This window comes from Cynocephalus volans, chromosome 6 (genome assembly GCF_027409185.1).
Source record: "Cynocephalus volans isolate mCynVol1 chromosome 6, mCynVol1.pri, whole genome shotgun sequence".
In the NCBI taxonomy this organism is placed as follows: Eukaryota; Metazoa; Chordata; class Mammalia; order Dermoptera; family Cynocephalidae; genus Cynocephalus; species Cynocephalus volans.
The window spans coordinates 94941427-94967802 of NC_084465.1; the positions used below are offsets into that span (position 1 = coordinate 94941427).

At 58.2% G+C, this 26376-nt stretch overlaps 8 non-coding genes across 8 annotated transcripts; all 8 read left to right on the top strand.

Moving 5' to 3' along the window:
- Window positions 1-9391: 9391 nt before the first annotated feature.
- LOC134381316 (5S ribosomal RNA) lies at window positions 9392-9510 on the top strand. The gene has a single exon (XR_010023933.1). It is a non-coding gene; the product is annotated as a 5S ribosomal RNA (ribosomal RNA).
- A 2047-nt stretch (window positions 9511-11557) lies between these two features.
- LOC134381423 (5S ribosomal RNA) lies at window positions 11558-11676 on the top strand. Its single transcript, XR_010024011.1, has one exon. It is a non-coding gene; the product is annotated as a 5S ribosomal RNA (ribosomal RNA).
- Window positions 11677-13726: 2050 nt separating this feature from the next.
- LOC134381432 (5S ribosomal RNA) lies at window positions 13727-13845 on the top strand. Its single transcript, XR_010024014.1, has one exon. It is a non-coding gene; the product is annotated as a 5S ribosomal RNA (ribosomal RNA).
- Window positions 13846-15884: 2039 nt separating this feature from the next.
- Window positions 15885-16003, top strand: LOC134381433 (5S ribosomal RNA). The gene has a single exon (XR_010024015.1). It is a non-coding gene; the product is annotated as a 5S ribosomal RNA (ribosomal RNA).
- A 2042-nt stretch (window positions 16004-18045) lies between these two features.
- On the top strand, window positions 18046-18164 carry LOC134381435 (5S ribosomal RNA). The gene has a single exon (XR_010024017.1). It is a non-coding gene; the product is annotated as a 5S ribosomal RNA (ribosomal RNA).
- Window positions 18165-20208: 2044 nt separating this feature from the next.
- LOC134381402 (5S ribosomal RNA) lies at window positions 20209-20327 on the top strand. Its single transcript, XR_010023992.1, has one exon. It is a non-coding gene; the product is annotated as a 5S ribosomal RNA (ribosomal RNA).
- Window positions 20328-22340: 2013 nt separating this feature from the next.
- Window positions 22341-22459, top strand: LOC134381379 (5S ribosomal RNA). Its single transcript, XR_010023974.1, has one exon. It is a non-coding gene; the product is annotated as a 5S ribosomal RNA (ribosomal RNA).
- Window positions 22460-24510: 2051 nt separating this feature from the next.
- LOC134381390 (5S ribosomal RNA) lies at window positions 24511-24629 on the top strand. Its single transcript, XR_010023982.1, has one exon. It is a non-coding gene; the product is annotated as a 5S ribosomal RNA (ribosomal RNA).
- Window positions 24630-26376: the final 1747 nt, after the last annotated feature.

The following is a 26376-nucleotide window of genomic DNA, read 5'->3' on the forward strand; positions in this document are numbered from 1 at the left end:
TCAACTTGTTTTTTTTTTAATTTTCAAAAGCACTCAGGTCATCTCTATGAAATCAAATAGATGAGCGCATACAAGTAAGCCAACTTTCTATTAAATGCGAGTGGGAAATAAATGTTTTTATTTGAATTATTCGAATATAACTGGTAAAAGTATGGTTGATGCTGTTTGCTAAGGTATTGCTATACTTTACCAATTTATTTTTTAACAATATACATAGGTTTAGTGTTAATATTGAGTATAAAAATGATAAATTTTTTAGAAAAATCATTTATCTTTATACTACAACATTTACTTATTAACAACTACACCTCAGTAAAGAGTAGCTAAAGGGAAAGTTTGAATTGTGAAATCCATCCATATTAGAATTTTTGTGGCCCAGGCACAAAAATAAAAACATATACTTCCTCCAGTTTCCTCACTAGAAATTTATGAATGACATTAATTTATGGTTTTGGAAACTAATCACCTCTGGCCTGGAACCAGGAATGGAAAATGCTAACTGTAATTTAAAATTTAAGAAAAAAATCAAGCAGTTTAAAATAAGGCTGAGATAATTTTTTCTATTAAAAACTCCTACACTGTGCTTTATAACCAATTTTTTGCAAATATTCATTCAAAAGTTAGGTTTAGGCACTAACTATTATTGAATAAGTATGCAGAATAATTCCCAAGTTGTAGTAATAACTTGATTGTTATTTTTAGTATTAATTTACTATTTTTAAAAAATTATCAATGTACAGCTAATAACTAAAATATAGAAGTTTTCCTATCATTATATAGCAGAAGCCTTAAATTATTGCTTCAAATGCATATTTCCTGAAAAAGCTATATGCATTTAGTTCAAATATCTTACAATATTCAAGAATACACTTTGAAACACAGTATTATACACACAAGAAAAAACTAAGACCAAAAAAGATGGTTTTCTGGTTATTACATTTTATTACCTTTGCTTGTACTTGAATTTCTAATCCTGAGTTAGGTGGAGTTTAGATAAGGCTCTATTTTTCAAAAGCAAATAATCAATTAAGAACATTCAACCCTTATGCTAAACTTATTTGTTTAGATAGTAATAATTATGCATTTTAACTGAAAATAGTGAGTATTTGGTAGGTTGAGCTTTTTAGCACAGGAAAAGTCTAGCAGGCACATACAAAGCAGAAAATTGTAAATTAACAAAATCTTGGTCAAACAGTGCCTTCCCTCAAAAGAGGCCACTTCAGATCATTTAGTCAAATTAGAGATTTCTTATATTTCATTTTCTCATTTTTTTTAGTAATTGGATTGAAAACTTAGAAAACTTGAATTTCTATATTATTGGAGAAATAGACTGAATTACTATAAATATTTAGTCAACTAGAATGCATTGCTTACCAGAGCTGTATCCTGTATATCAAGCAGTCTCTTCAGCTTTTATTTAAACATCATTTCACTACATGATGGCTTACACACTCAGAAAAGTGTCACATATTTGGTTTTGTTTTTTTCTAAATGAAGAGTGTAGATAATTGAAATTTTCACCGATACAAAACAATGAGTAATTGGACTCTATTCTGAATGTGTGAAGTTGGAAAGAAGTCTAAAGTTTGTCTCACTAGTCATTGCAATCCCTCCATTTATTTCCAGTGGGAATACAAAAAACATCTCTTTGGGCCGGCCCCGTGGCTCACTCGGGAGAGTGCAGCGCTAGTAGTGCCGAGGCCACGGGTTCGGATCCTATATAGGGATGGCTGGGGCGCTCACTGGCTGAGCGTGGTGTAGACAACACCGTGCCCAGGGTTGCGATCCCCTTATTGGTCAAAAAGAAAAAAAAAAATCTCTAACTTCGCACATCAGTGTCAAGTATATAATAAATACCTCCATGTAAAAAAAACCCAGTGTAACCATACTGTGTAAGGAAAGCTTCTTTTATATTATAAATTCCATTGGAAAAATAATGATTGAGAAATATTTTCAATAAATTTAAAACAACTGATTGTCTATTAACAGTACAAATAAAAATAAAAATATTTCCAGTATCATAAAAAATAATTGCCATAATTTTTCACTGGCAATACCCTCTAAAATCCAGTGTGTCTACAGATGTAGCATAGAGCAGTCCAGAAATTTCAAATTTAATTTCCATTCAAACTGATTTGAAATACTATTCCATAGTAAAATGTGATAACACATTTGCCAAAATGCCTCTCAGTCTGTTTTAACAGATGTTGAAAATAGCAGTTTCCTGTTTTATAACCACCAAAATACGTGGAAAAAATAAACAGTTTAAATAATTATTACCATAGAGTGAGAAAAAAGGAAAAAATATAACAGATACTACACAGATTTGGCATTATGAGTATATTTCTCTCAAATATTCATTGAATTTACCAAAGGTACCAGGACTGTGATTAATTCAAAGCAATGGGTATTCTAACAAATAGTCTCCATGTGGCTGTGAATTATTTTTTTCTTTTTTTTTTAATTGGAACATAGTTGATTGTACATATCTGTAGGATACAGCATTGAATGGTAATATCTGTGTGCAATATGTGATGCTCTAATCAGGATAATTAGTATATATATTCAACATTACACAATGTAATCGATTTTCATGGCCGTTTACTAATTCCTCCTTGGAACCTTAGTTCTGTTCTCTTCTTTTGAATGTTCAACATATTATTGTGATAGTTGTATTCTTTCCTTATTTGTTTATTTATTTATTAGTTTGTTTTTAGCTCCCACTTATAAGTGAGGACATGCAGCATTTCTCTTTCTGTACCTGGCTTATTTCCCTTGACATAATTTTTTCTAAGTTCATCCATGCTGCTGCAAATGGCAGTATTTCACTCTTTTTTATGGCTGAGTAGTATTCCATTGTGTAAATATAACACATTTTCCTTCTCCAGTCATCTGGCAATGGACATTTACATTAGTTCCATATCTTGACCATTGTAAATAGAGCTGCAATAATGGGAGTGCAGGTTTCCCTTCAACATGATGATTTTCATTCCTTTGTGTATACACCCAGCAGTGGGAATGCTGGATTGTATGGCAGTTCTCGCTGTAGTTGTTTGAGGAAACTCCATACAGTTTTCCATAATGGCTGTGCTAATTTACAATCCCACCAACTATGTAGGAATCCTTTCTCCACATCCTTGCCAGCATTTGTTATTCTCTGTCTTTTTTATAGTAGCCAGTGTAAATGAGGTGACATGATATCTCAGTGTGATTTTGATTTGCATTTCCCTGATGCTGAATGATGTTTTCAAGTGTCCATTGGCCATTTGTATACCTTCATATGAGAAATGTCTGTTCAACTCCTTTGCCCACTTTTTAATTGGATTACTTGTTTTCTTACCATTGAGTTGTTTGTATATTCTAGATATTAATCCTTCGTCAGATGCATAGTTTACAAATATTTTCTCCCATTCCGTAGGTTGTCTTTTTGCTATGTTAATTGTTTCTTTGTGCAGAAGCTTTTTAGTTTGATATGCCTTTTAATTTTCCTTTTGTTGCCTGTGCTTTTGGGCTCTTGTTCATAAAGTCTGTGTCCATTCCTAGTTCCTGAAGTGTTTTCCCTATATTTTCCCTTAGTAGTTTTACAGATCCAGGTCTTATACTTAAGTTTTTAATCCATCTTGGGTTGATTTTGGTATTTGGCAAGAGGTATGGGTCTAGATTTATTTTTCTAGATATGGATGTCCAATTTTCCCAGCTCCATTTACTGAAGAGGTGGTCTTTTCCCCGGCATATGTTCTTGGTGCCTTTGTTGAAGATCAGTTGACTATAAGCATGTGGGTTGATTTCTTGGGTCTCTATTCTGTTCCACTGGTCAGTGTGTCTGTTTTTATGCCTGTAACATGCTGTTTTGGTTACCTTAGCTTTGTAGTATAATTTTAAGTCAGGTAGTTTTATGCCTCCAGCTTTATTTGTTTTTGCTCAGGATTGTTTTAGCTATTCAGGGTCTTTTGTTGTTAGGACTGTTTTCTATTTCTGTGAAGAATACCAACGGTATTTTGATGGGGATTGCATTGAATCTGTAGATCACTTTGGATAGTCTATATCCAAATACAGACTATATATATATATATATATATATACACACACACACACACACATATATATATATATACACAGGATATATATACAGTCTGTATTGGTGTGGTCTATGGCCATACCACCCTGAGTACCTCTGATCTCATCTGGCTGTGAATTATATTTTTATTGAGCATCTCTATTTTATTACACCTTAAACCAAACTATGTGTTAATATCTTGGAAATTCCACTTTTCCATATTTTGAAATGTTTTTAAATACTGTTACTTATCCTTGGAACAGAGAACATTTCTAAGAAAATCACCAAAAACTTTTCTATGCCAAACAATATCTTTCAAGAAGACTCTTAAATGGCACTGTGATCATATAAATACTAATACTAAAAAAAAAAAAAAAAAAAAATCCTTAGAAGACAAAGTTAATGTTGAAAAATGCTTGTGCATAACTAGCAACATAGTTCTAAAAGTCAAGGCACTCAGCCTGTGCTAATAAGAAAAATCTTTCTGATGAACTATTTATTGAGTCTAACAAGGCTGTTTATAGCTAATCCTAAAAGCACTAATAGGAAACTGAAGGTCTATACTCAATGTTGGTTTTACTCTCTTTAAAACTTGCTCATAATTACAATTTTCTCTTTAATTACTCTGCTTCCATTTTCAATTTATGATTAAGACCAAGAGCATGCCCTAGAGACTGAAAGTGCTGAGGTGGACAGGAATGAAACAGAGGACAGCAATGCCTTCTGCCAGGTGGCCAAAACAGATTCTTTTTTATCTTGCTTTGTTTAAAATTACTTATTCCAGAATAATATAAAGAGAATATTGTTCAAGGAAACCAGTGTCTACCTTCCCAAAGGCAGGCCAATGCAATATTTTCATAACATTTTAAATATATTTTATGGTAAGAATAGCAGTGATTAAGACCATAGATCCTGGGCTCTTAGTGCAGTCTCTCTCACCCTGGCTCTGCAACTTACTGGCTTCACAACCTTGGAAGTTTCTTAAGCTATCCATTATTTAGTCACCACATGTTTAAGAATGATAGACATAGTACCAAGCAATGAGTTGGTTTGTTTATTAATTCCATTAATATGTGCAAGTCATTTTGAGCAATATTTGGTACATTCTAAGCCCTCAAATTTATGTAAGATATTACCATCATTATTGACCAAAATGTATTGTGGTGATAATTAGAAGATCTTGCTAATTCCAAATCAGAGGTGTTTTTAGTTGACTTCAACACTTTCTTGCAAATAGATAGAGCATAGAATTATGTAATCAAATATTTTTTAGCATAAAACTGAGAAAAAAATTATGAATAATATAAAATACTTAAAATTGTGCATTGCCAAAATAGAGAGGTTCTCAGGGGCTGCAGGCGTGTGTGAGGTTCTCAGGTCTGTGCTGAGGTCCCGGCATGCTGTGGGATGTTTTGCTCAAGTCTTGTTTTTGCTTGGCTTTCTCTTCTGGCTTCTGTTACCTGCATGTCTCTTGGCTACCACTATTGCTACCCTGTCCTCCTTCTAATAGCTGCTTCTGCTTTGCTTTGGTTTAGCAAAGATGACCCATCCTTTAAGAGTTTTGTCTAAGCTATTGACAAATTGGCTTCAGGTGAAATTCTAAATGGATTTTTCAATGAGTAAATATTCTAGTAAATGGAGGCATTATAGTGTATGTGTTTTAAAATGTAGATTTTATTATTATTCTGCTACAGTGAAGCCAACAGATCAGCAGATGACTATCATTGAAAATCAGTTTGTTACTCACAGTTCCCCAGAGGAGGGGACACTCCACACCATGGGGGGCCACATACCAGGATCAGCCAGTCAGAAGGCAGGGGGGAAATGTGGGCAGAGCCTTTACTGTTGTTTCCCTGGGAAGAAATGGGCCAGGCAGGGTAAGTAGGGTTGTCTAGTTTGAATAATATCAGGGATCTGAGGCCTAGGGGATGTCCCTAGTTGTCTGTGCCTGGCCCTGGGGTGTCTAGGGCAGAGGATAGTGGGCCAGAGTGTGAGAGCCTAGTAAGGGAGGTGGCTAGGGTGTGGGCTCTGGATTGGTTGGTTTTGATAATAACAACAAAAAAATATGCTCTGAACAGGTTAGCTAAATGTTGTGCCTTGGTAAATCCGGGATAGGTCAGCAGTCACATCCACCTGTCCTGGAAAACATTGTCATAAGACAATTTTTACTTAGAAACAGACATGATGACACCAGAAAGCCATGAAATAACCCAGGATGCCTCTTGTAACCCTCACCCTAGACTCCTGCAGGTAGGATGTAACCTAGTAACAATCCCAAATCTATGGATCACATACACCCAGCAGAAGACCAGATGAATGATTATGCAGGGCTAGTTCTCTCTCTCTCTCTCTCTTTTGACCCTTCCCCCTTCTTGTGATTATAAAATGCTGAGCTCTGCTGGCCTCTTTGGAGTGCATTTCTCAGGATGAATTGACCTATGTGTTTCCCCAGTTGTAATCATCACACTGGCTCAATAAATGCTCTGCTTTGTATGTTTAAGGTCTCTCCTTTAGGGTGGGTCCAGTGTTAGGAAAAGAAATGCCACCACCAACCCATGGGGCCATAAGAACAGCCACTTAACAGGCCAGTTCCACATTCTTCTGGGACATTCTATGGTGACTCAGCTGGATGGGATACTTCTCCTTCCTCTTTCCCAGAATGGATGTTTTGTAGTCAGTTTCTTAAAAAGCAAAGAAGGTAGTACATTTCATTATTTTCAAATGTGGAATATGACAACCAAGAGAGATGGACAGATGGAAATATTGTCAACTCTAACAGTACTTCCTACCATGCTAAAGATTCTTCTCAAAAACAGCAAGAATTCTAGGGCCTTCATTTTGATATAATTATATTTTTATATCTTAAAAATAATTTATATTCGCACAATTTTAGACCTTTGTAATTTAACCTAAGGCTTTAGGTTAGGTCAGATTGACTTCTCTAAGCAAAAAGCTACCGATAAAAATATGAGAATGAGATGTTTTCCCTGGAGGATGATGACGGTCATACCTGAGGTCTGTAATACCCCAGTGGGGAGGCAAAGAGACTAACAGAAACTACCTAGACACACTTTCCTCTTGAGTCATCTTTGCTGTTGCCTCAGGATATCTGAGTCTTTACCCAGTGGTGTAACTCAAACTTGCATTCCCATAATATCCAACTGGTGTTTAGTGGTCTTGTCTCTACTGGGTACTACCACTTTTAACTGACCTTTCTGAATAAGAGAATCCTAAGGCACAGGTGGGGAGGTGCCAGGTTTTGGACAGAGCACCCTGATTCCCAGTGAGCAGGAAGCTGCAGCCTGGCCTCCACCTGCTGGTTGGGGTCAATGGCCACAGCTGATTGTCTGCTTCTTGTTCAGAGGAAAAAAGAGTCCCACAAGGCAAGGGCAGTCTCAGCATCTAATTTTACTTTTATCTGATTAAAAAACATCCTTATTGAGAGATGCATGCCACAAATGCAAGCATTCTAGGTGCAGAACATGACAGATTTGCACAAGTACAGCACATACCATCCACCAGATTGAGGAGGAGAATATTATGGGGCCTCCCAAAGCCCCCTCCTTCTCGCCCAACGCTTGTGTCGCCCTCAAGAGTGAAGTATCATCTTTTATACTTTAGGGGCAAATGAGCGCATAGGAGTAAAGGGAGGGAGGGTGGGAGAGAAGGAGGGAGGGGGTAGGGGAGGGGGATGGAGGGGAGAGGGAGAGAAGAAGGGCGGAGGGAAGGAGGCGGGAGGGACGGAGGGGGGAGGGAAGAAGGCGGAGGGAGGGGGAATCAGGGAGGGTTGGAGGAGGAAGGTACAGAAGGAGGTGGGAGGGAGGGAAGGAGGGTGAGGGAGGGAGGAAGGGGCGACTGAGGGAGGCGGAAGGAGGGAGGGGGAAGGAGGGACGGTTGGAGGAGGGAGGGACAAAAGGCGGTGGGAGAGAGACGGAGGGGGATGGAAGGAGGGGGAGTGCAGGAGGGGGAGGTGGGGAGGGAGGGAGTGGGTAGTGAGGGATGGAAGGAGGGAGGGAGGAGGGCGAAAGGGAGAGGAGAGGATGGAGGGATGGAGGGGGGAGGAAAAGGAGGACGGGGAGGGAATGAAGGGGGAAGCAGGGAGGGAGGAAGGGGAGACTGAGAGAGGGGGAGGGAGGGGGAAAGAGGGAAGTTTGGAGCAGGTAGGGACAGAAGGAGGTGGGAGGGAGAGAAAGGGGGGAGGGAGGGAAGGCGGGGGCAGGGAAGGACGGGGAGGGAAGGAGGGGGAGGGTGGGAGGGAGGAAGGGGCGATGGAGGGAGGAGGAGGGAGGGAGGGGGAAGGAGGGAGGGTTGGACGAGAGAGGGACAGAAGGCGGTGGGAGAGAGATGGAAGGGGGATGGAAGGAGGGGGAGTAAAGGAGGGGGAGGGGGAGGGAGGGAGTGGATAGTGAGGGAGGGAGGGAGGGAGTGGGGAGGGCGAAAGGGAGAGGAGAGGATGGAGGGATGGTGGGGGGAGGAAAAGGAGGATGGGGGAGGGAAGGAGGGGAGACGGAGGGAGGGAGGAAGGGGAGACGGAGAGAGGGGGAGGGAGGGGGAAAGAGGGAGGTTTGGAGCTGGTAGGGACCGAAGGAGGGGGGAGGGAGAGAAGGAGGGGGGAGGGAAGGAGGGCAGAAGGAAGGAGGGGCAGGGATGGAGGGCGTGGGGAGGGAGGGAGGGAGTGGGGAGGGAGGGGGGAAGGAGGGAGGTAGGGAGGCCTTTTGATGGAGGGATGGAGGGGGGGAGAGGAAGAGGTGGGTGGGATGAGGGGTGAGGTGTGGAGGGAGGAAGGGTCGAGGGAGGGAGAAGTGCGTTATAGAGGGGCGAGGGAGGCAGGCAGGGCCGCAAATCAGGATGAGCCCAGGCGGGAAGTGGACAGGCGCACGCAGCCCCGCTGCCCCGCATCGCCAGCAAGTCGGGACCCAAGCGAAAATCCCACATCCCTGGGCCCCGGGTCATCCCGCCAGAGGGATGGCAGGAGCGACAGCAGGAGGCGGCTCGACCGAAGCCTGCAAGCACGTCCTGAGGCCCGTCGGGTGACGACCGCCCCACGAATCCGCCCCCCCCCGGGCCCTTCGAGCCAAAGCCACCGCAGCCACTGCGAAGAGACGCTGCCGGGATGAGCCAGACCCTTGTGTGGCTCTGCCCCTGCCTGAGGCTCTGGTTCATTGCGCGTGGGGTTGTGTGTGTTCTGGGGTTCGCGCGTGTGTCGTTTCGTGTGTCCCTCGGATGGGGCTGGAAACCCGCGACCCAGAGCGGCCTCGGGCCGGCAGAACGTGTCACCGGCGGGTCTCGCCTCCGCAGCTCGGCTTCAAGAGGCGGCCGGGCGCAGCGGCCGTCGTCTACGGCCATACCACCCTGAACGCGCCCGATCTCGTCTGATCTCGGAAGCTAAGCAGGGTCGGGCCTGGTTAGTACTTGGATGGGAGACCGCCTGGGAATACCGGGTGCTGTAGGCTTTTGGCCACGCTCCCCTCTGCTTTTTGCTTCCTTTTCCCTCTGGCGCCCACACACGCCTCCTGCCCCTGGGCCCCTGGACCCATGGCAAGGCCCTCCCGCCCCGTGGCCTCTGCCCGACCTCCGCCACCCCAAGGGCCACCCGGCCAAAGAAGGCTGAGGCCCCCGGCCCTCCTTGGGCCTCCCAGATCCTCCGGTGCGGGTGCGCTACGGCGGGCACTGGAGGCGGCCGTCGCCCCCACCTTTGGCCGGCCGCCTCCTTCTGGCCCGACACTTGTGTCGCCCTCAAGAGCGAACGATCATCTTTTCTACTTTAGGGGCAAATGAGCGCATGGGAGGGAGGGAGGGAAGGAGGGTAGGAGGGAGGGGGTAGGGGAGAGGGATGGAGCGGGGAGGGAGAGAAGGAGGGGGGAGGGAAGGAGGCAGGAGGGAAGGAGGGGTGAGGGAGGGAGGGTCGAGGAGGAAGGCAGAGGGACGGGGATGCAGGGAGGGTTGGAGGAGGGAGGGACAGATGGAGGTGGGAGGGAGGGAAGGAGAGGGGAGGGAAGGAGGGGGGGAGGGAGGGAGGGAGGGAGGAAGGGGCCAAGGAGGGAGGAGGAGGGAGGGAGGGGGAAGGAGGGAGGGTTGGAGGAGGGAGGGAGAGAAGGAGGTGGGAGAGAGACGTAAGGGGGATGGAAGGAGGGGGAGTGCAGGAGGGGGAGGGAGGGAGGGAGGGTGGGAGTGGGTAGTGAGGGAGGGAGGGAGGGAGTGTGGAGGGCGAAAGGGAGAGGAGAGGATGGAGGCAGAGGGGGGAGGAAACGGAGGAGGTGGGAGGGAAGGAGGGGAGAGGTAGGGAGGGGGAAGGGGAGACTGATTGAGGGTGAGGGAGGGGGAAAGAGGGAAGTTTGGAGCAGGTAGGGACAGAAGGAGGTGGGAGGGAGAGAAAGGGGGGAGGGAGGGAAGGCGGGGGCAGGGAAGGAGGGGGAGGGTGGGAGGGAGGAACGGGCGACGGAGGGAGGAGGAGGGAGGGAGGGGGAAGGAGGGAGGGTTGGACGAGAGAGGGACAGAAGGCGGTGGGAGAGAGATGGAAGGGGGATGGAAGGAGGGGGAGTGCAGGAGGGGGAGGTGGGGCGGGAGGGAGTGGGTAGTGAGGGAGGGAGGGAGTGGGGAGGGCGAAAGGGAGAGGAGAGGATGGAGGGATGGTGGGGGGAGGAAAAGGAGGATGGGGGAGGGAAGGAGGGGAGACGGAGGGAGGGAGGAAGGGGAGACGGAGAGAGGGGGAGGGAGGGGGAAAGAGGGAGGTTTGGAGCTGGTAGGGACCGAAAGAGGGGGGAGGGAGACAAGGAGGGGGGAGGGAAGGAGGGCAGAGGGAAGGAGGGGCAGGGATGGAGGGCGTGGGGAGGGAGGGAGGGAGTGGGGAGGGAGGGGGGAAGGAGGGAGGTAGGGAGGCCTTTTGATGGAGGGATGGAGGGGGGGAGAGGAAGAGGTGGGTGGGATGAGGGGTGAGGTGTGGAGGGAGGAAGGGTCGAGGGAGGGAGAAGTGCGTTATAGAGGGGCGAGGGAGGCAGGCAGGGCCGCAAATCAGGATGAGCCCAGGCGGGAAGTGGACAGGCGCACGCAGCCCCGCTGCCCCGCATCGCCAGCAAGTCGGGACCCAAGCGAAAATCCCACATCCCTGGGCCCCGGGTCATCCCGCCAGAGGGATGGCAGGAGCGACAGCAGGAGGCGGCTCGACCGAAGCCTGCAAGCACGTCCTGAGGCCCGTCGGGTGACGACCGCCCCACGAATCCGCCCCCCCGGGCCCTTCGAGCCAAAGCCACCGCAGCCACTGCGAAGAGACGCTGCCGGGATGAGCCAGACCCTTGTGTGGCTCTGCCCCTGCCTGAGGCTCTGGTTCATTGCGCGTGGGGTTGTGTGTGTTCTGGGGTTCGCGCGTGTGTCGTTTCGTGTGTCCCTCGGATGGGGCTGGAAACCCGCGACCCAGAGCGGCCTCGGGCCGGCAGAACGTGTCACCGGCGGGTCTCGCCTCCGCAGCTCGGCTTCAAGAGGCGGCCGGGCGCAGCGGCCGTCGTCTACGGCCATACCACCCTGAACGCGCCCGATCTCGTCTGATCTCGGAAGCTAAGCAGGGTCGGGCCTGGTTAGTACTTGGATGGGAGACCGCCTGGGAATACCGGGTGCTGTAGGCTTTTGGCCACGCTCCCCTCTGCTTTTTGCTTCCTTTTCCCTCTGGCGCCCACACACGCCTCCTGCCCCTGGGCCCCTGGACCCATGGCAAGGCCCTCCCGCCCCGTGGCCTCTGCCCGGCCTCCGCCACCCCAAGGGCCACCCGGCCAAAGAAGGCTGAGGCCCCCGGCCCTCCTTGGGCCTCCCAGATCCTCCGGTGCGGGTGCGCTACGGCGGGCACTGGAGGCGGCCGTCGCCCCCACCTTTGGCCGGCCGCCTCCTTCTGGCCCGACACTTGTGTCGCCCTCAAGAGCGAACGATCATCTTTTCTACTTTAGGGGCAAATGAGCGCATGGGAGGGAGGGAGGGAAGGAGGGAGGGGGTAGGGGAGAGGGATGGAGCGGGGAGGGAGAGAAGGAGGGGGGAGGGAAGGAGGCAGGAGGGAAGGAGGGGTGAGGGAGGGAGGGTCGAGGAGGAAGGCGGAGGGACGGGGATGCAGGGAGGGTTGGAGGAGGGAGGGACAGATGGAGGTGGGAAGGAGGGAAGGAGAGGGGAGGGAAGGAGGGGGGGAGGGAGGGAGGAAGGGGCCAAGGAGGGAGGAGGAGGGAGGGAGGGGGAAGGAGGGAGGGTTGGAGGAGGGAGGGAGAGAAGGAGGTGGGAGAGAGACGTAAGGGGGATGGAAGGAGGGGGAGTGCAGGAGGGGGAGGGAGGGAGGGTGGGAGTGGGTAGTGAGGGAGGGAGGGAGGGAGTGGGGAGGGCGAAAGGGAGAGGAGAGGATGGAGGCGGAGGGGGGAGGAAACGGAGGAGGTGGGAGGGAAGGAGGGGAGAGGTAGGCAGGGGGAAGGGGAGACTGAGAGAGGGGGAGGGTGGGGGAAAGAGGGAAGTTTGGAGCAGGTACGGACAGAAGGAGGTGGGAGGGAGAGAAAGGGGGGAGGGAGGGAAGGCGGGGGCAGGGAAGGAGGGGGTGGGTGGGAGGGAGGAACGGGCGACGGAGGGAGGAGGAGGGAGGAGGGGGAAGGAGGGAGGGTTGGACGAGAGAGGGACAGAAGGCGGTGGGAGAGAGTTGGAAGGGGGATGGAAGGAGGGGGAGTGCAGGAGGGGGAGGTGGGGCGGGAGGGAGTGGGTAGTGAGGGAGGGAGGGAGTGGGGAGGGCGAAAGGGAGAGGAGAGGATGGAGGGATGGTGGGGGGAGGAAAAGGAGGATGGGGGAGGGAAGGAGGGGAGACGGAGGGAGGGAGGAAGGGGAGACGGAGAGAGGGGGAGGGAGGGGGAAAGAGGGAGGGGGAAAGAGGGAGGTTTGGAGCTGGTGGGGACCGAAGGAGGTGGGAGGGAGAGAAGGAGGGGGGAGGGAAGGAGGGCAGAGGGAAGGAGGGGCAGGGATGGAGGGCGTGGGGAGGGAGGGAGGGAGTGGGGAGGGAGGGTGGAAGGAGGGAGGTAGGGAGGCCTTATGATGGAGGGATGGAGGGGGGGAGAGGAAGAGGTGGGTGGGCTGAGGGGGTGAGGTGGGGAGGGAGGAAGGGTCGAGGGAGGGAGAAGTGCGTTATAGAGGGGGGAGGGAGGCAGGCAGGGCCGCAAATCAGGATGAGCCCAGGCGGGAAGTGGACAGGCGCACGCAGCCCCGCTGCCCCGCATCGCCAGCAAGTCGGGACCCAAGGGAAAATCCCACATCCCTGGGCCCCGGGTCATCCCGCCAGAGGGATGGCAGGAGCGACAGCAGGAGGCGGCTCGACCGAAGCCTGCAAGCACGTCCTGAGGCCCGTCGGGTGACGACCGCCCCACGAATCCGCCCCCCCCCGCCCCCCGGGCCCTTCGAGCCAAAGCCACCGCAGCCACTGCGAAGAGACGCTGCCGGGATGAGCCAGACCCTTGTGTGGCTCTGCCCCTGCCTGAGGCTCTGGTTCATTGCGCGTGGGGTTGTGTGTGTTCTGGGGTTCGCGCGTGTGTCGTTTCGTGTGTCCCTCGGATGGGGCTGGAAACCCGCGACCCAGAGCGGCCTCGGGCCGGCAGAACGTGTCACCGGCGGGTCTCGCCTCCGCAGCTCGGCTTCAAGAGGCGGCCGGGCGCAGCGGCCGTCGTCTACGGCCATACCACCCTGAACGCGCCCGATCTCGTCTGATCTCGGAAGCTAAGCAGGGTCGGGCCTGGTTAGTACTTGGATGGGAGACCGCCTGGGAATACCGGGTGCTGTAGGCTTTTGGCCACGCTCCCCTCTGCTTTTTGCTTCCTTTTCCCTCTGGCGCCCACACACGCCTCCTGCCCCTGGGCCCCTGGACCCATGGCAAGGCCCTCCCGCCCCGTGGCCTCTGCCCGGCCTCCGCCACCCCAAGGGCCACCCGGCCAAAGAAGGCTGAGGCCCCCGGCCTTCCTTGGGCCTCCCAGATCCTCCGGTGCGGGTGCGCTATGGCGGGCACTGGAGGCGGCCGTCGCCCCCACCTTTGGCCGGCCGCCTCCTTCTGGCCCGACACTTGTGTCGCCCTCAAGAGCGAACGATCATCTTTTCTACTTTAGGGGCAAATGAGCGCATGGGAGGGAGGGAGGGAAGGAGGGAGGGGGTAGGGGAGAGGGATGGAGCGGGGAGGGAGAGAAGGAGGGGGGAGGGAAGGAGGCAGGAGGGAAGGAGGGGTGAGGGAGGGAGGGTCGAGGAGGAAGGCGGAGGGACGGGGATGCAGGGAGGGTTGGAGGAGGGAGGGACAGATGGAGGTGGGAGGGGAGGGAAGGAGAGGGGAGGGAAGGAGGGGGGGAGGGAGGGAGGGAGGGAGGAAGGGGCCAAGGAGGGAGGAGGAGGGAGGGAGGGGGAAGGAGGGAGGGTTGGAGGAGGGAGGGAGAGAAGGAGGTGGGAGAGAGACGTAAGGGGGATGGAAGGAGGGGGAGTGCAGGAGGGGGAGGGAGGGAGGGTGGGAGTGGGTAGTGAGGGAGGGAGGGAGGGAGTGGGGAGGGCGAAAGGGAGAGGAGAGGATGGAGGCGGAGGGGGGAGGAAACGGAGGAGGTGGGAGGGAAGGAGGGGAGAGGTAGGCAGGGGGAAGGGGAGACTGAGAGAGGGGGAGGGTGGGGGAAAGAGGGAAGTTTGGAGCAGGTACGGACAGAAGGAGGTGGGAGGGAGAGAAAGGGGGGAGGGGAGGGAAGGCGGGGGCAGGGAAGGAGGGGGTGGGTGGGAGGGAGGAACGGGCGACGGAGGAGGAGGAGGGAGGGAGGGGGAAGGAGGGAGGGTTGGACGAGAGAGGGACAGAAGGCGGTGGGAGAGAGTTGGAAGGGGGATGGAAGGAGGGGGAGTGCAGGAGGGGGAGGTGGGGCGGGAGGGAGTGGGTAGTGAGGGAGGGAGGGAGTGGGGAGGGCGAAAGGGAGAGGAGAGGATGGAGGGATGGTGGGGGGAGGAAAAGGAGGATGGGGGAGGGAAGGAGGGGAGACGGAGGGAGGGAGGAAGGGGAGACGGAGAGAGGGGGAGGGAGGGGGAAAGAGGGAGGTTTGGAGCTGGTGGGGACCGAAGGAGGTGGGAGGGAGAGAAGGAGGGGGGAGGGAAGGAGGGCAGAGGGAAGGAGGGGCAGGGATGGAGGGCGTGGGGAGGGAGGGAGGGAGTGGGGAGGGAGGGTGGAAGGAGGGAGGTAGGGAGGCCTTATGATGGAGGGATGGAGGGGGGGAGAGGAAGAGGTGGGTGGGCTGAGGGGTGAGGTGGGGAGGGAGGAAGGGTCGAGGGAGGGAGAAGTGCGTTATAGAGGGGGGAGGGAGGCAGGCAGGGCCGCAAATCAGGATGAGCCCAGGCGGGAAGTGGACAGGCGCACGCAGCCCCGCTGCCCCGCATCGCCAGCAAGTCGGGACCCAAGGGAAAATCCCACATCCCTGGGCCCCGGGTCATCCGCCAGAGGGATGGCAGGAGCGACAGCAGGAGGCGGCTCGACCGAAGCCTGCAACCACGTCCTGAGGCCCGTCGGGTGACGACCGCCCCACGAATCCGCCCCCCCACCGGGCCTCTTCGAGCCAAAGCCACCGCAGCCACTGCGAAGAGACGCTGCCGGGATGAGCCAGACCCTTGTGTGGCTCTGCCCCTGCCTGAGGCTCTGGTTCATTGCGCGTGGGGTTGTGTGTGTTCTGGGTTTCGTGCGTGTGTCGTTTCGTGTGTCCCTCGGATGGGGCTGGAAACACGCGACCCAGAGCGGCCTCGGGCCGCCCGAGCGTGTCACCGGCGGGTCTCGCCTCCGCAGCTCGGCTTCAAGAGGCGGCCGGGCGCAGCGGCCGTCGTCTACGGCCATACCACCCTGAACGCGCCCGATCTCGTCTGATCTCGGAAGCTAAGCAGGGTCGGGCCTGGTTAGTACTTGGATGGGAGACCGCCTGGGAATACCGGGTGCTGTAGGCTTTTGGCCACGCTCCCCTCTGCTTTTTGCTTCCTTTTCCCTCTGGCGCCCACACACGCCTCCTGCCCCTGGGCCCCTGGACCCATGGCAAGGCCCTCCGCCCCGTGGCCTCTGCCCGACCTCCGCCACCCCAAGGGCCACCCGGCCAAAGAAGGCTGAGGCCCCCGGCCCTCCTTGGGCCTCCCAGATCCTCCGGTGCGGGTGCGCTACGGCGGGCACTGGAGGCGGCCGTCGCCCCCACCTTTGGCCGGCCGCCTCCTTCTGGCCCGACACTTGTGTCGCCCTCAAGAGCGAACGATCATCTTTTCTACTTTAGGGGCAAATGAGCGCATGGGAGGGAGGGAGGGAAGGAGGGAAGGAGGGAGGGGGTAGGGGAGAGGGATGGAGCGGGGAGGGAGAGAAGGAGGGGGGAGGGAAGGAGGCAGGAGGGAAGGAGGGGTGAGGGAGGGAGGGTCGAGGAGGAAGGCGTAGGGACGGGGAAGCAGGGAGGGTTGGAGGAGGGAGGGACAGATGGAGGTGGGAGGGAGGGAAGGAGAGGGGAGGGAAGGAGGGGGGGGAGGGAGGGAGGGAGGGAGGAAGGGGCCAAGGAGGGAGGAGGGAGGAGGAGGGAGGGAGGGGGAAGGAGGGAGGGTGGAGGAGGGAGGGAGAGAAGGAGGTGGGAGAGAGACGTAAGGGGGATGGAAGGAGGGGGAGGGAGGGAGGGAGGGTGGGAATGGGTAGTGAGGGAGGGAGGGAGGGAGTGTGGAGGGCGAAAGGGAGAGGAGAGGATGGAGGCAGAGGGGGGAGGAAACGGAGGAGGTGGGAGGGAAGGAGGGGAGAGGTAGGGAGGGGGAAGGGGAGACTGATTGAGGGTGAGGGAGGGGGAAAGAGGGAAGTTTGGAGCAGGTAGGGACAGAAGGAGGTGGGAGGGAGAGAAAGGGGGGAGGGAGGGAAGGCGGGGGCAGGGAAGGAGGGGGAGGGTGGGAGGGAGGAACGGGCGACGGAGGGAGGAGGAGGGAGGGAGGGGGAAGGAGGGAGGGTTGGACGAGAGAGGGACAGAAGGCGGTGGGAGAGAGATGGAAGGGGATGGAAGGAGGGGGAGTGCAGGAGGGGGAGGTGGGGCGGGAGGGAGTGGGTAGTGAGGGAGGGAGGGAGTGGGGAGGGCGAAAGGGAGAGGAGAGGATGGAGGGATGGTGGGGGGGAGGAAAAGGAGGATGGGGGAGGGAAGGAGGGGAGACGGAGGGAGGGAGGAAGGGGAGACGGAGAGAGGGGGAGGGAGGGGGAAAGAGGGAGGTTTGGAGCTGGTAGGGACCGAAAGAGGGGGGAGGGAGAGAAGGAGGGGGGAGGGAAGGAGGGCAGAGGGAAGGAGGGGCAGGGATGGAGGGCGTGGGGAGGGAGGGAGGGAGTGGGGAGGGAGGGGGGAAGGAGGGAGGTAGGGAGGCCTTTTGATGGAGGGATGGAGGGGGGGAGAGGAAGAGGTGGGTGGGATGAGGGGTGAGGTGTGGAGGGAGGAAGGGTCGAGGGAGGGAGAAGTGCGTTATAGAGGGGCGAGGGAGGCAGGCAGGGCCGCAAATCAGGATGAGCCCAGGCGGGAAGTGGACAGGCGCACGCAGCCCCGCTGCCCCGCATCGCCAGCAAGTCGGGACCCAAGCGAAAATCCCACATCCCTGGGCCCCGGGTCATCCCGCCAGAGGGATGGCAGGAGCGACAGCAGGAGGCGGCTCGACCGAAGCCTGCAAGCACGTCCTGAGGCCCGTCGGGTGACGACCGCCCCACGAATCCGCCCCCCCCCGGGCCCTTCGAGCCAAAGCCACCGCAGCCACTGCGAAGAGACGCTGCCGGGATGAGCCAGACCCTTGTGTGGCTCTGCCCCTGCCCTGAGGCTCTGGTTCATTGCGCGTGGGGTTGTGTGTGTTCTGGGGTTCGCGCGTGTGTCGTTTCGTGTGTCCCTCGGATGGGGCTGGAAACCCGCGACCCAGAGCGGCCTCGGGCCGGCAGAACGTGTCACCGGCGGGTCTCGCCTCCGCAGCTCGGCTTCAAGAGGCGGCCGGGCGCAGTGGCCGTCGTCTACGGCCATACCACCCTGAACGCGCCCGATCTCGTCTGATCTCGGAAGCTAAGCAGGGTCGGGCCTGGTTAGTACTTGGATGGGAGACCGCCTGGGAATACCGGGTGCTGTAGGCTTTTGGCCACGCTCCCCTCTGCTTTTTGCTTCCTTTTCCCTCTGGCGCCCACACACGCCTCCTGCCCCCTGGGCCCCTGGACCCATGGCAAGGCCCTCCCGCCCCGTGGCCTCTGCCCGACCTCCGCCACCCCAAGGGCCACCCGGCCAAAGAAGGCTGAGGCCCCCGGCCCTCCTTGGGCCTCCCAGATCCTCCGGTGCGGGTGCGCTACGGCGGGCACTGGAGGCGGCCGTCGCCCCCACCTTTGGCCGGCCGCCTCCTTCTGGCCCGACACTTGTGTCGCCCTCAAGAGCGAACGATCATCTTTTCTACTTTAGGGGCAAATGAGCGCATGGGAGGGAGGGAGGGAAGGAGGGTAGGAGGGAGGGGGTAGGGGAGAGGGATGGAGCGGGGAGGGAGAGAAGGAGGGGGGAGGGAAGGAGGCAGGAGGGAAGGAGGGGTGAGGGAGGGAGGGTCGAGGAGGAAGGCAGAGGGACGGGGATGCAGGGAGGGTTGGAGGAGGGAGGACAGATGGAGGTGGGAGGGAGGGAAGGAGAGGGGAGGGGAAGGAGGGGGGGAGGGAGGGAGGGAGGGAGGAAGGGGCCAAGGAGGGAGGAGGAGGGAGGGAGGGGAAGGAGGGAGGGTTGGAGGAGGGAGGGAGAGAAGGAGGTGGGAGAGAGACGTAAGGGGGATGGAAGGAGGGGGAGTGCAGGAGGGGGAGGGAGGGAGGGAGGGTGGGAGTGGGTAGTGAGGGAGGGAGGGAGGGAGTGTGGAGGGCGAAAGGGAGAGGAGAGGATGGAGGCAGAGGGGGGAGGAAACGGAGGAGGTGGGAGGGAAGGAGGGGAGAGGTAGGGAGGGGGAAGGGGAGACTGATTGAGGGTGAGGGAGGGGGAAAGAGGGAAGTTTGGAGCAGGTAGGGACAGAAGGAGGTGGGAGGGAGAGAAAGGGGGGAGGGAGGGAAGGCGGGGGCAGGGAAGGAGGGGGAGGGTGGGAGGGAGGAACGGGCGACGGAGGGAGGAGGAGGGAGGGAGGGGGAAGGAGGGAGGGTTGGACGAGAGAGGGACAGAAGGCGGTGGGAGAGAGATGGAAGGGGGATGGAAGGAGGGGGAGTGCAGGAGGGGGAGGTGGGGCGGGAGGGAGTGGGTAGTGAGGGAGGGAGGGAGTGGGGAGGCGAAAGGGAGAGGAGAGGATGGAGGGATGGTGGGGGGAGGAAAAGGAGGGATGGGGGAGGGAAGGAGGGGAGACGGAGGGAGGGAGGAAGGGGAGACGGAGAGAGGGGAGGGAGGGGGAAAGAGGGAGGTTTGGAGCTGGTAGGGACCGAAAGAGGGGGGAGGGAGAGAAGGAGGGGGGAGGGAAGGAGGGCAGAGGGAAGGAGGGGCAGGGATGGAGGGCGTGGGGAGGGAGGGAGGGAGTGGGGAGGGAGGGGGGAAGGAGGGAGGTAGGGAGGCCTTTTGATGGAGGGATGGAGGGGGGGAGAGGAAGAGGTGGGTGGGATGAGGGGTGAGGTGTGGAGGGAGGAAGGGTCGAGGGAGGGAGAAGTGCGTTATAGAGGGGCGAGGGAGGCAGGCAGGGCCGCAAATCAGGATGAGCCCAGGCGGGAAGTGGACAGGCGCACGCAGCCCCGCTGCCCCGCATCGCCAGCAAGTCGGGACCCAAGCGAAAATCCCACATCCCTGGGCCCCGGGTCATCCCGCCAGAGGGATGGCAGGAGCGACAGCAGGAGGCGGCTCGACCGAAGCCTGCAAGCACGTCCTGAGGCCCGTCGGGTGACGACCGCCCCACGAATCCGCCCCCCCGGGCCTTCGAGCCAAAGCCACCGCAGCCACTGCGAAGAGACGCTGCCGGGATGAGCCAGACCCTTGTGTGGCTCTGCCCCTGCCTGAGGCTCTGGTTCATTGCGCGTGGGGTTGTGTGTGTTCTGGGGTTCGCGCGTGTGTCGTTTCGTGTGTCTCTCGGATGGGGCTGGAAACCCGCGACCCAGAGCGGCCTCCTGCCGGCAGAACGTGTCACCGGCGGGTCTCGCCTCCGCAGCTCGGCTTCAAGAGGCGGCGGGCGCAGCGGCCGTCGTCTGCGGCCATACCACCCTGAACGCGCCCGATCTCGTCTGATCTCGGAAGCTAAGCAGGGTCGGGCCTGGTTAGTACTTGGATGGGAGACCGCCTGGGAATACCGGGTGCTGTAGGACTTTTGGCCACGCTCCCCTCTGCTTTTTGCTTCCTTTTCCCTCTGGCGCCCACACACGCCTCCTGCCCCTGGGCCCCTGGACCCATGGCAAGGCCCTCCCGCCCCGTGGCCTCTGCCCGACCTCCGCCACCCCAAGGGGCACCCGGCCAAAGAAGGCTGAGGCCCACGGTCCTCCTTGGGCCTCCCAGATCCTCCCGGTGCGGGTGCGCTACGGCGGGCACTGGAGGCGGCCGTCGCCCCCACCTTTGGCCGGCCGCCTCCTTCTGGCCCGACACTTGTGTCGCCCTCAAGAGCGAACGATCATCTTTTCTACTTTAGGGGCAAATGAGCACATGGGAGGAGGGAGGGAAGGAGGGAAGGAGGGAGGGGGTAGGGGAGAGGGATGGAGCGGGGAGGGAGAGAAGGAGGGGGGAGGGAAGGAGGCAGGAGGGAAGGAGGGGTGAGGGAGGGGAGGGTCGAGGAGGAAGGCGGAGGGACGGGGAAGCAGGGAGGGTTGGAGGAGGGAGGGACAGATGGAGGTGGGAGGGAGGGAAGGAGAGGGGAGGGAAGGAGGGGGGGAGGGAGGGAGGGAAGGAGGAAGGGGCCAAGGAGGGAGGAGGAGGGAGGGAGGGGGAAGGAGGGAGGGTTGGAGGAGGGAGGGAGAGAAGGAGGTGGGAGAGAGACGTAAGGGGGATGGAAGGAGGGGGACGGAGGGAGGGAGGGTGGGAGTGGGTAGTGAGGGAGGGAGGGAGGGAGTGTGGAGGGCGAAAGGGAGAGGAGAGGATGGAGGTGGAGGGGGAGGAAACGGAGGAGGTGGAGGGAAGGAGGGGAGAGGTAGGGAGGGGGAAGGGAGACTGAGAGAGGGGGAGGGAGGGGGAAAGAGGGAAGTTTGGAGCAGGTAAGGACAGAAGGAGGTGGGAGGGAGAGAAAGGGGGAGGGAGGGAAGCGGGGGCAGGGAAGGAGGGGGAGGGTGGGAGGGAGGAAGGGGCGACGGAGGGAGGAGGAGGGAGGGAGGGGGAAGGAGGGAGGGTTGGACGAGAGAGGGACAGAAGGCGGTGGGAGAGAGATGGAAGGGGGATGGAAGGAGGGGGAGTGCAGGAGGGGAGGTGGGGCGGGAGGGAGTGGGTAGTAAGGGAGGGAGGGAGTGGGGAGGGCGAAAGGGAGAGGAGAGGATGGAGGGATGGTGGGGGGAGGAAAAGGAGGATGGGGGAGGGAAGGAGGGGAGACGGAGGGAGGGAGGAAGGGGAGACGGAGAGAGGGGGAGGGAGGGGGAAAGAGGGAGGTTTGGAGCTGGTGGGGATCGAAGGAGGGGGGAGGGAGAGAAGGAGGGGGGAGGGAAGGAGGGCAGAGGGAAGGAGGGGCAGGGATGGAGGGCGTGGGGAGGGAGGGGGGAAGGAGGGAGGTAGGGAGGCCTTATGATGGAGGGATGGAGGGGGGAGAGGAAGAGGTGGGTGGGATGAGGGGTGAGGTGGGGAGGGAGGAAGGGTCGAGGGAGGGAGAAGTGCGTTATAGAGGGGCGAGGGAGGCAGGCAGGGCCGCAAATCAGGATGAGCCCAGGCGGGAAGTGGACAGGCGCACGCAGCCCCGCTGCCCCGCATCGCCAGCAAGTCGGGACCCAAGGGAAAATCCCACATCCCTGGGCCCCGGGTCATCCCGCCAGAGGGATGGCAGGAGCGACAGCAGGAGGCGGCTCGACCGAAGCCTGCAAGCACGTCCTGAGGCCCGTCGGGGTGACGACCGCCCCACGTATCCGCCCCCCCCCGGGCCCTTCGAGCCAAAGCCACCGCAGCCACTGCGAAGAGACGCTGCCGGGATGCGCCAGACCCTTGTGTGGCTCTGCCCCTGCCTGAGGCTCTGGTTCATTGCGCGTGGGGTTGTGTGTGTTCTGGGATTCGCGCGTGTGTCGTTTCGTGTGTCCCTCGGATGGGGCTGGAAACCCGCGACCCAGAGCGGCCTCGGGCCGGCAGAACGTGTCACCGGCGGGTCTCGCCTCCGCAGCTCGGCTTCAAGAGGCGGCCGGGCGCAGCGGCCGTCGTCCTACGGCCATACCACCCTGAACGCGCCCGATCTCGTCTGATCTCGGAAGCTAAGCAGGGTCGGGCCTGGTTAGTACTTGGATGGGAGACCGCCTGGGAATACCGGGTGCTGTAGGCTTTTGGCCACGCTCCCCTCTGCTTTTTGCTTCCTTTTCCCTCTGGCGCCCACACACGCCTCCTGCCCCTGGGCCCCTGGACCCATGGCAAGGCCCTCCCGCCCCGTGGCCTCTGCCCGACCTCCGCCACCCCAAGGGCCACCCGGCCAAAGAAGGCTGAGGCCCCCGGCCCTCCTTGGGCCTCCCAGATCCTCCGGTGCGGGTGCGCTACGGCGGGCACTGGAGGCGGCCGTCGCCCCCACCTTTGGCCGGCCGCCTCCTTCTGGCCCGACACTTGTGTCGCCCTCAAGAGCGAACGATCATCTTTTCTACTTTAGGGGCAAATGAGCGCATGGGAGGGAGGGAGGGAAGGAGGGAAGGAGGGAGGGGGTAGGGGAGAGGGATGGAGCGGGGAGGGAGAGAAGGAGGGGGGAGGGAAGGAGGCAGGAGGGAAGGAGGGGTGAGGGAGGGAGGGTCGAGGAGGAAGGCGTAGGGACGGGGAAGCAGGGAGGGTTGGAGGAGGGAGGGACAGATGGAGGTGGGAGGGAGGGAAGGAGAGGGGAGGAAGGAGGGGGGGGAGGGAGGGAGGGAGGGAGGAAGGGGCCAAGGAGGGAGGAGGGAGGAGGAGGGAGGGAGGGGGAAGGAGGGAGGGTTGGAGGAGGGAGGGAGAGAAGGAGGTGGGAGAGAGACGTAAGGGGATGGAAGGAGGGGGAGGAGGGAGGGAGGGTGGGAATGGGTAGTGAGGGAGGGAGGGAGGGAGTGTGGAGGGCGAAAGGGAGAGGAGAGGATGGAGGCAGAGGGGGGAGGAAACGGAGGAGGTGGGAGGGAAGGAGGGGAGAGGTAGGGAGGGGGAAGGGGAGACTGAGAGAGGGTGAGGGAGGGGGAAAGAGGGAAGTTTGGAGCAGGTAGGGACAGAAGGAGGTGGGAGGGAGAGAAAGGGGGGAGGGAGGAAGGCGGGGGGCAGGGAAGGAGGGGGAGGGTGGGAGGGAGGAACGGGCGACGGAGGGAGGAGGAGGGAGGGAGGGGGAAGGAGGGAGGGTTGGACGAGAGAGGGACAGAAGGCGGTGGGAGAGAGATGGAAGGGGGATGGAAGGAGGGGGAGTGCAGGAGGGGAGGTGGGGCGGGAGGGAGTGGGTAGTGAGGGAGGGAGGGAGTGGGGAGGGCGAAAGGGAGAGGAGAGGATGGAGGGATGGTGGGGGGAGGAAAAGGAGGATGGGGGAGGGAAGGAGGGGAGACGGAGGGAGGGAGGAAGGGGAGACGGAGAGAGGGGGAGGGAGGGGGAAAGAGGGAGGTTTGGAGCTGGTAGGGACCGAAAGAGGGGGGAGGGAGACAAGGAGGGGGGAGGGAAGGAGGCAGAGGGAAGGAGGGCAGAGGGAAGGAGGGGCAGGGATGGAGGGCGTGGGGAGGGAGGGAGGGAGTGGGGAGGGAGGGGGGAAGGAGGGAGGTAGGGAGGCCTTTTGATGGAGGGATGGAGGGGGGGAGAGGAAGAGGTGGGTGGGATGAGGGGTGAGGTGTGGAGGGAGGAAGGGTCGAGGGAGGGAGAAGTGCGTTATAGAGGGGCGAGGGAGGCAGGCAGGGCCGCAAATCAGGATGAGCCCAGGCGGGAAGTGGACAGGCGCACGCAGCCCCGCTGCCCCGCATCGCCAGCAAGTCGGGACCCAAGGGAAAATCCCACATCCCTGGGCCCCGGGTCATCCCGCCAGAGGGATGGCAGGAGCGACAGCAGGAGGCGGCTCGACCGAAGCCTGCAACCACGTCCTGAGGCCCGTCGGGTGACGACCGCCCCACGAATCCGCCCCCCCGGGCCCTTCGAGCCAAAGCCACCGCAGCCACTGCGAAGAGACGCTGCCGGGATGAGCCAGACCCTTGTGTGGCTCTGCCCCTGCCTGAGGCTCTGGTTCATTGCGCGTGGGGTTGTGTGTGTTCTGGGGTTCGCGCGTGTGTCGTTTCGTGTGTCCCTCGGATGGGGCTGGAAACCCGCGACCCAGAGCGGCCTCGTGCCGGCAGAACGTGTCACCGGCGGGTCTCGCCTCCGCAGCTCGGCTTCAAGAGGCGGCCGGGCGCAGCGGCCGTCGTCTACGGCCATACCACCCTGAACGCGCCCGATCTCGTCTGATCTCGGAAGCTAAGCAGGGTCGGGCCTGGTTAGTACTTGGATGGGAGACCGCCTGGGAATACCGGGTGCTGTAGCTTTTGGCCACGCTCCCCTCTGCTTTTTGCTTCCTTTTCCCTCTGGCGCCCACACACGCCTCCTGCCCCTGGGCCCCTGGACCCATGGCAAGGCCCTCCCGCCCCGTGGCCTCTGCCCGACCTCCGCCACCCCAAGGGGCACCCGGCCAAAGAAGGCTGAGGCCCACGGTCCTCCTTGGGCCTCCCAGATCCTCCGGTGCGGGTGCGCTACGGCGGGCACTGGAGGCGGCCGTCGCCCCCACCTTTGGCCGGCCGCCTCCTTCTGGCCCGACACTTGTGTCGCCCTCAAGAGCGAACGATCATCTTTTCTACTTTAGGGGCAAATGAGCACATGGGAGGGAGGGAGGGAAGGAGGGGAAGGAGGGAGGGGGTAGGGGAGAGGGATGGAGCGGGGAGGGAGAGAAGGAGGGGGGAGGGAAGGAGGCAGGAGGGAAGGAGGGGTGAGGGAGGGAGGGTCGAGGAGGAAGGCGGAGGGACGGGGAAGCAGGGAGGGTTGGAGGAGGGAGGGAGAGATGGAGGTGGGAGGGAGGGAAGGAGAGGGGAGGGAAGGAGGGGGGGGAGGGAGGGAGGGAAGGAGGAAGGGGCCAAGGAGGGAGGAGGAGGGAGGGAGGGGGAAGGAGGGAGGGTTGGAGGAGGGAGGGAGAGAAGGAGGTGGGAGAGAGACGTAAGGGGGATGGAAGGAGGGGGAGGGAGGGAGGGAGGGTGGGAGTGGGTAGTGAGGGAGGGAGGGAGGGAGTGTGGAGGGCGAAAGGGAGAGGAGAGGATGGAGCGGAGGGGGGAGGAAACGGAGGAGGTGGGAGGGAAGGAGGGGAGAGGTAGGGAGGGGGAAGGGGAGACTGAGAGAGGGGGAGGGAGGGGGAAAGAGGGAAGTTTGGAGCAGGTAAGGACAGAAGGAGGTGGGAGGGAGAGAAAGGGGGGAGGGAGGGAAGGCGGGGGCAGGGAAGGAGGGGGAGGGTGGGAGGGAGGAAGGGGCGACTGAGGGAGGAGGAGAGAGGGAGGGGGAAGGAGGGAGGGTTGGACGAGAGAGGGACAGAAGGCGGTGGGAGAGAGATGGAAGGGGGATGGAAGGAGGGGGAGTGCAGGAGGGGGAGGTGGGGCGGGAGGGAGTGGGTAGTAAGGGAGGGAGGGAGTGGGGAGGGCGAAAGGGAGAGGAGAGGATGGAGGGATGGTGGGGGGAGGAAAAGGAGGATTGGGGAGGGAAGGAGGGGAGACGGAGGGAGGAGGAAGGGGAGACGGAGAGAGGGGGAGGGAGGGGGAAAGAGGGAGGTTTGGAGCTGGTGGGGACCGAAGGAGGGGGAGGGGAGAGAAGGAGGGGGGAGGGAAGGAGGGCAGAGGGAAGGAGGGGCAGGGATGGAGGGCGTGGGGAGGGAGGGAGGGAGTGGGGAGGGAGGGGGGAAGGAGGGAGGTAGGGAGGCCTTATGATGGAGGGATGGAGGGGGGGAGAGGAAGAGGTGGGTGGGATGAGGGGTGAGGTGGGGAGGGAGGAAGGGTCGAGGGAGGGAGAAGTGCGTTATAGAGGGGGGAGGGAGGCAGGCAGGGCCGCAAATCAGGATGAGCCCAGGCGGGAAGTGGACAGGTGCACGCAGCCCCGCTGCCCCGCATCGCCAGCAAGTCGGGACCCAAGGGAAAATCCCACATCCCTGGGCCCCGGGTCATCCCGCCAGAGGGATGGCAGGAGCGACAGCAGGAGGCGGCTCGACCGAAGCCTGCAAGCACGTCCTGAGGCCCGTCGGGTGACGACCGCCCCACG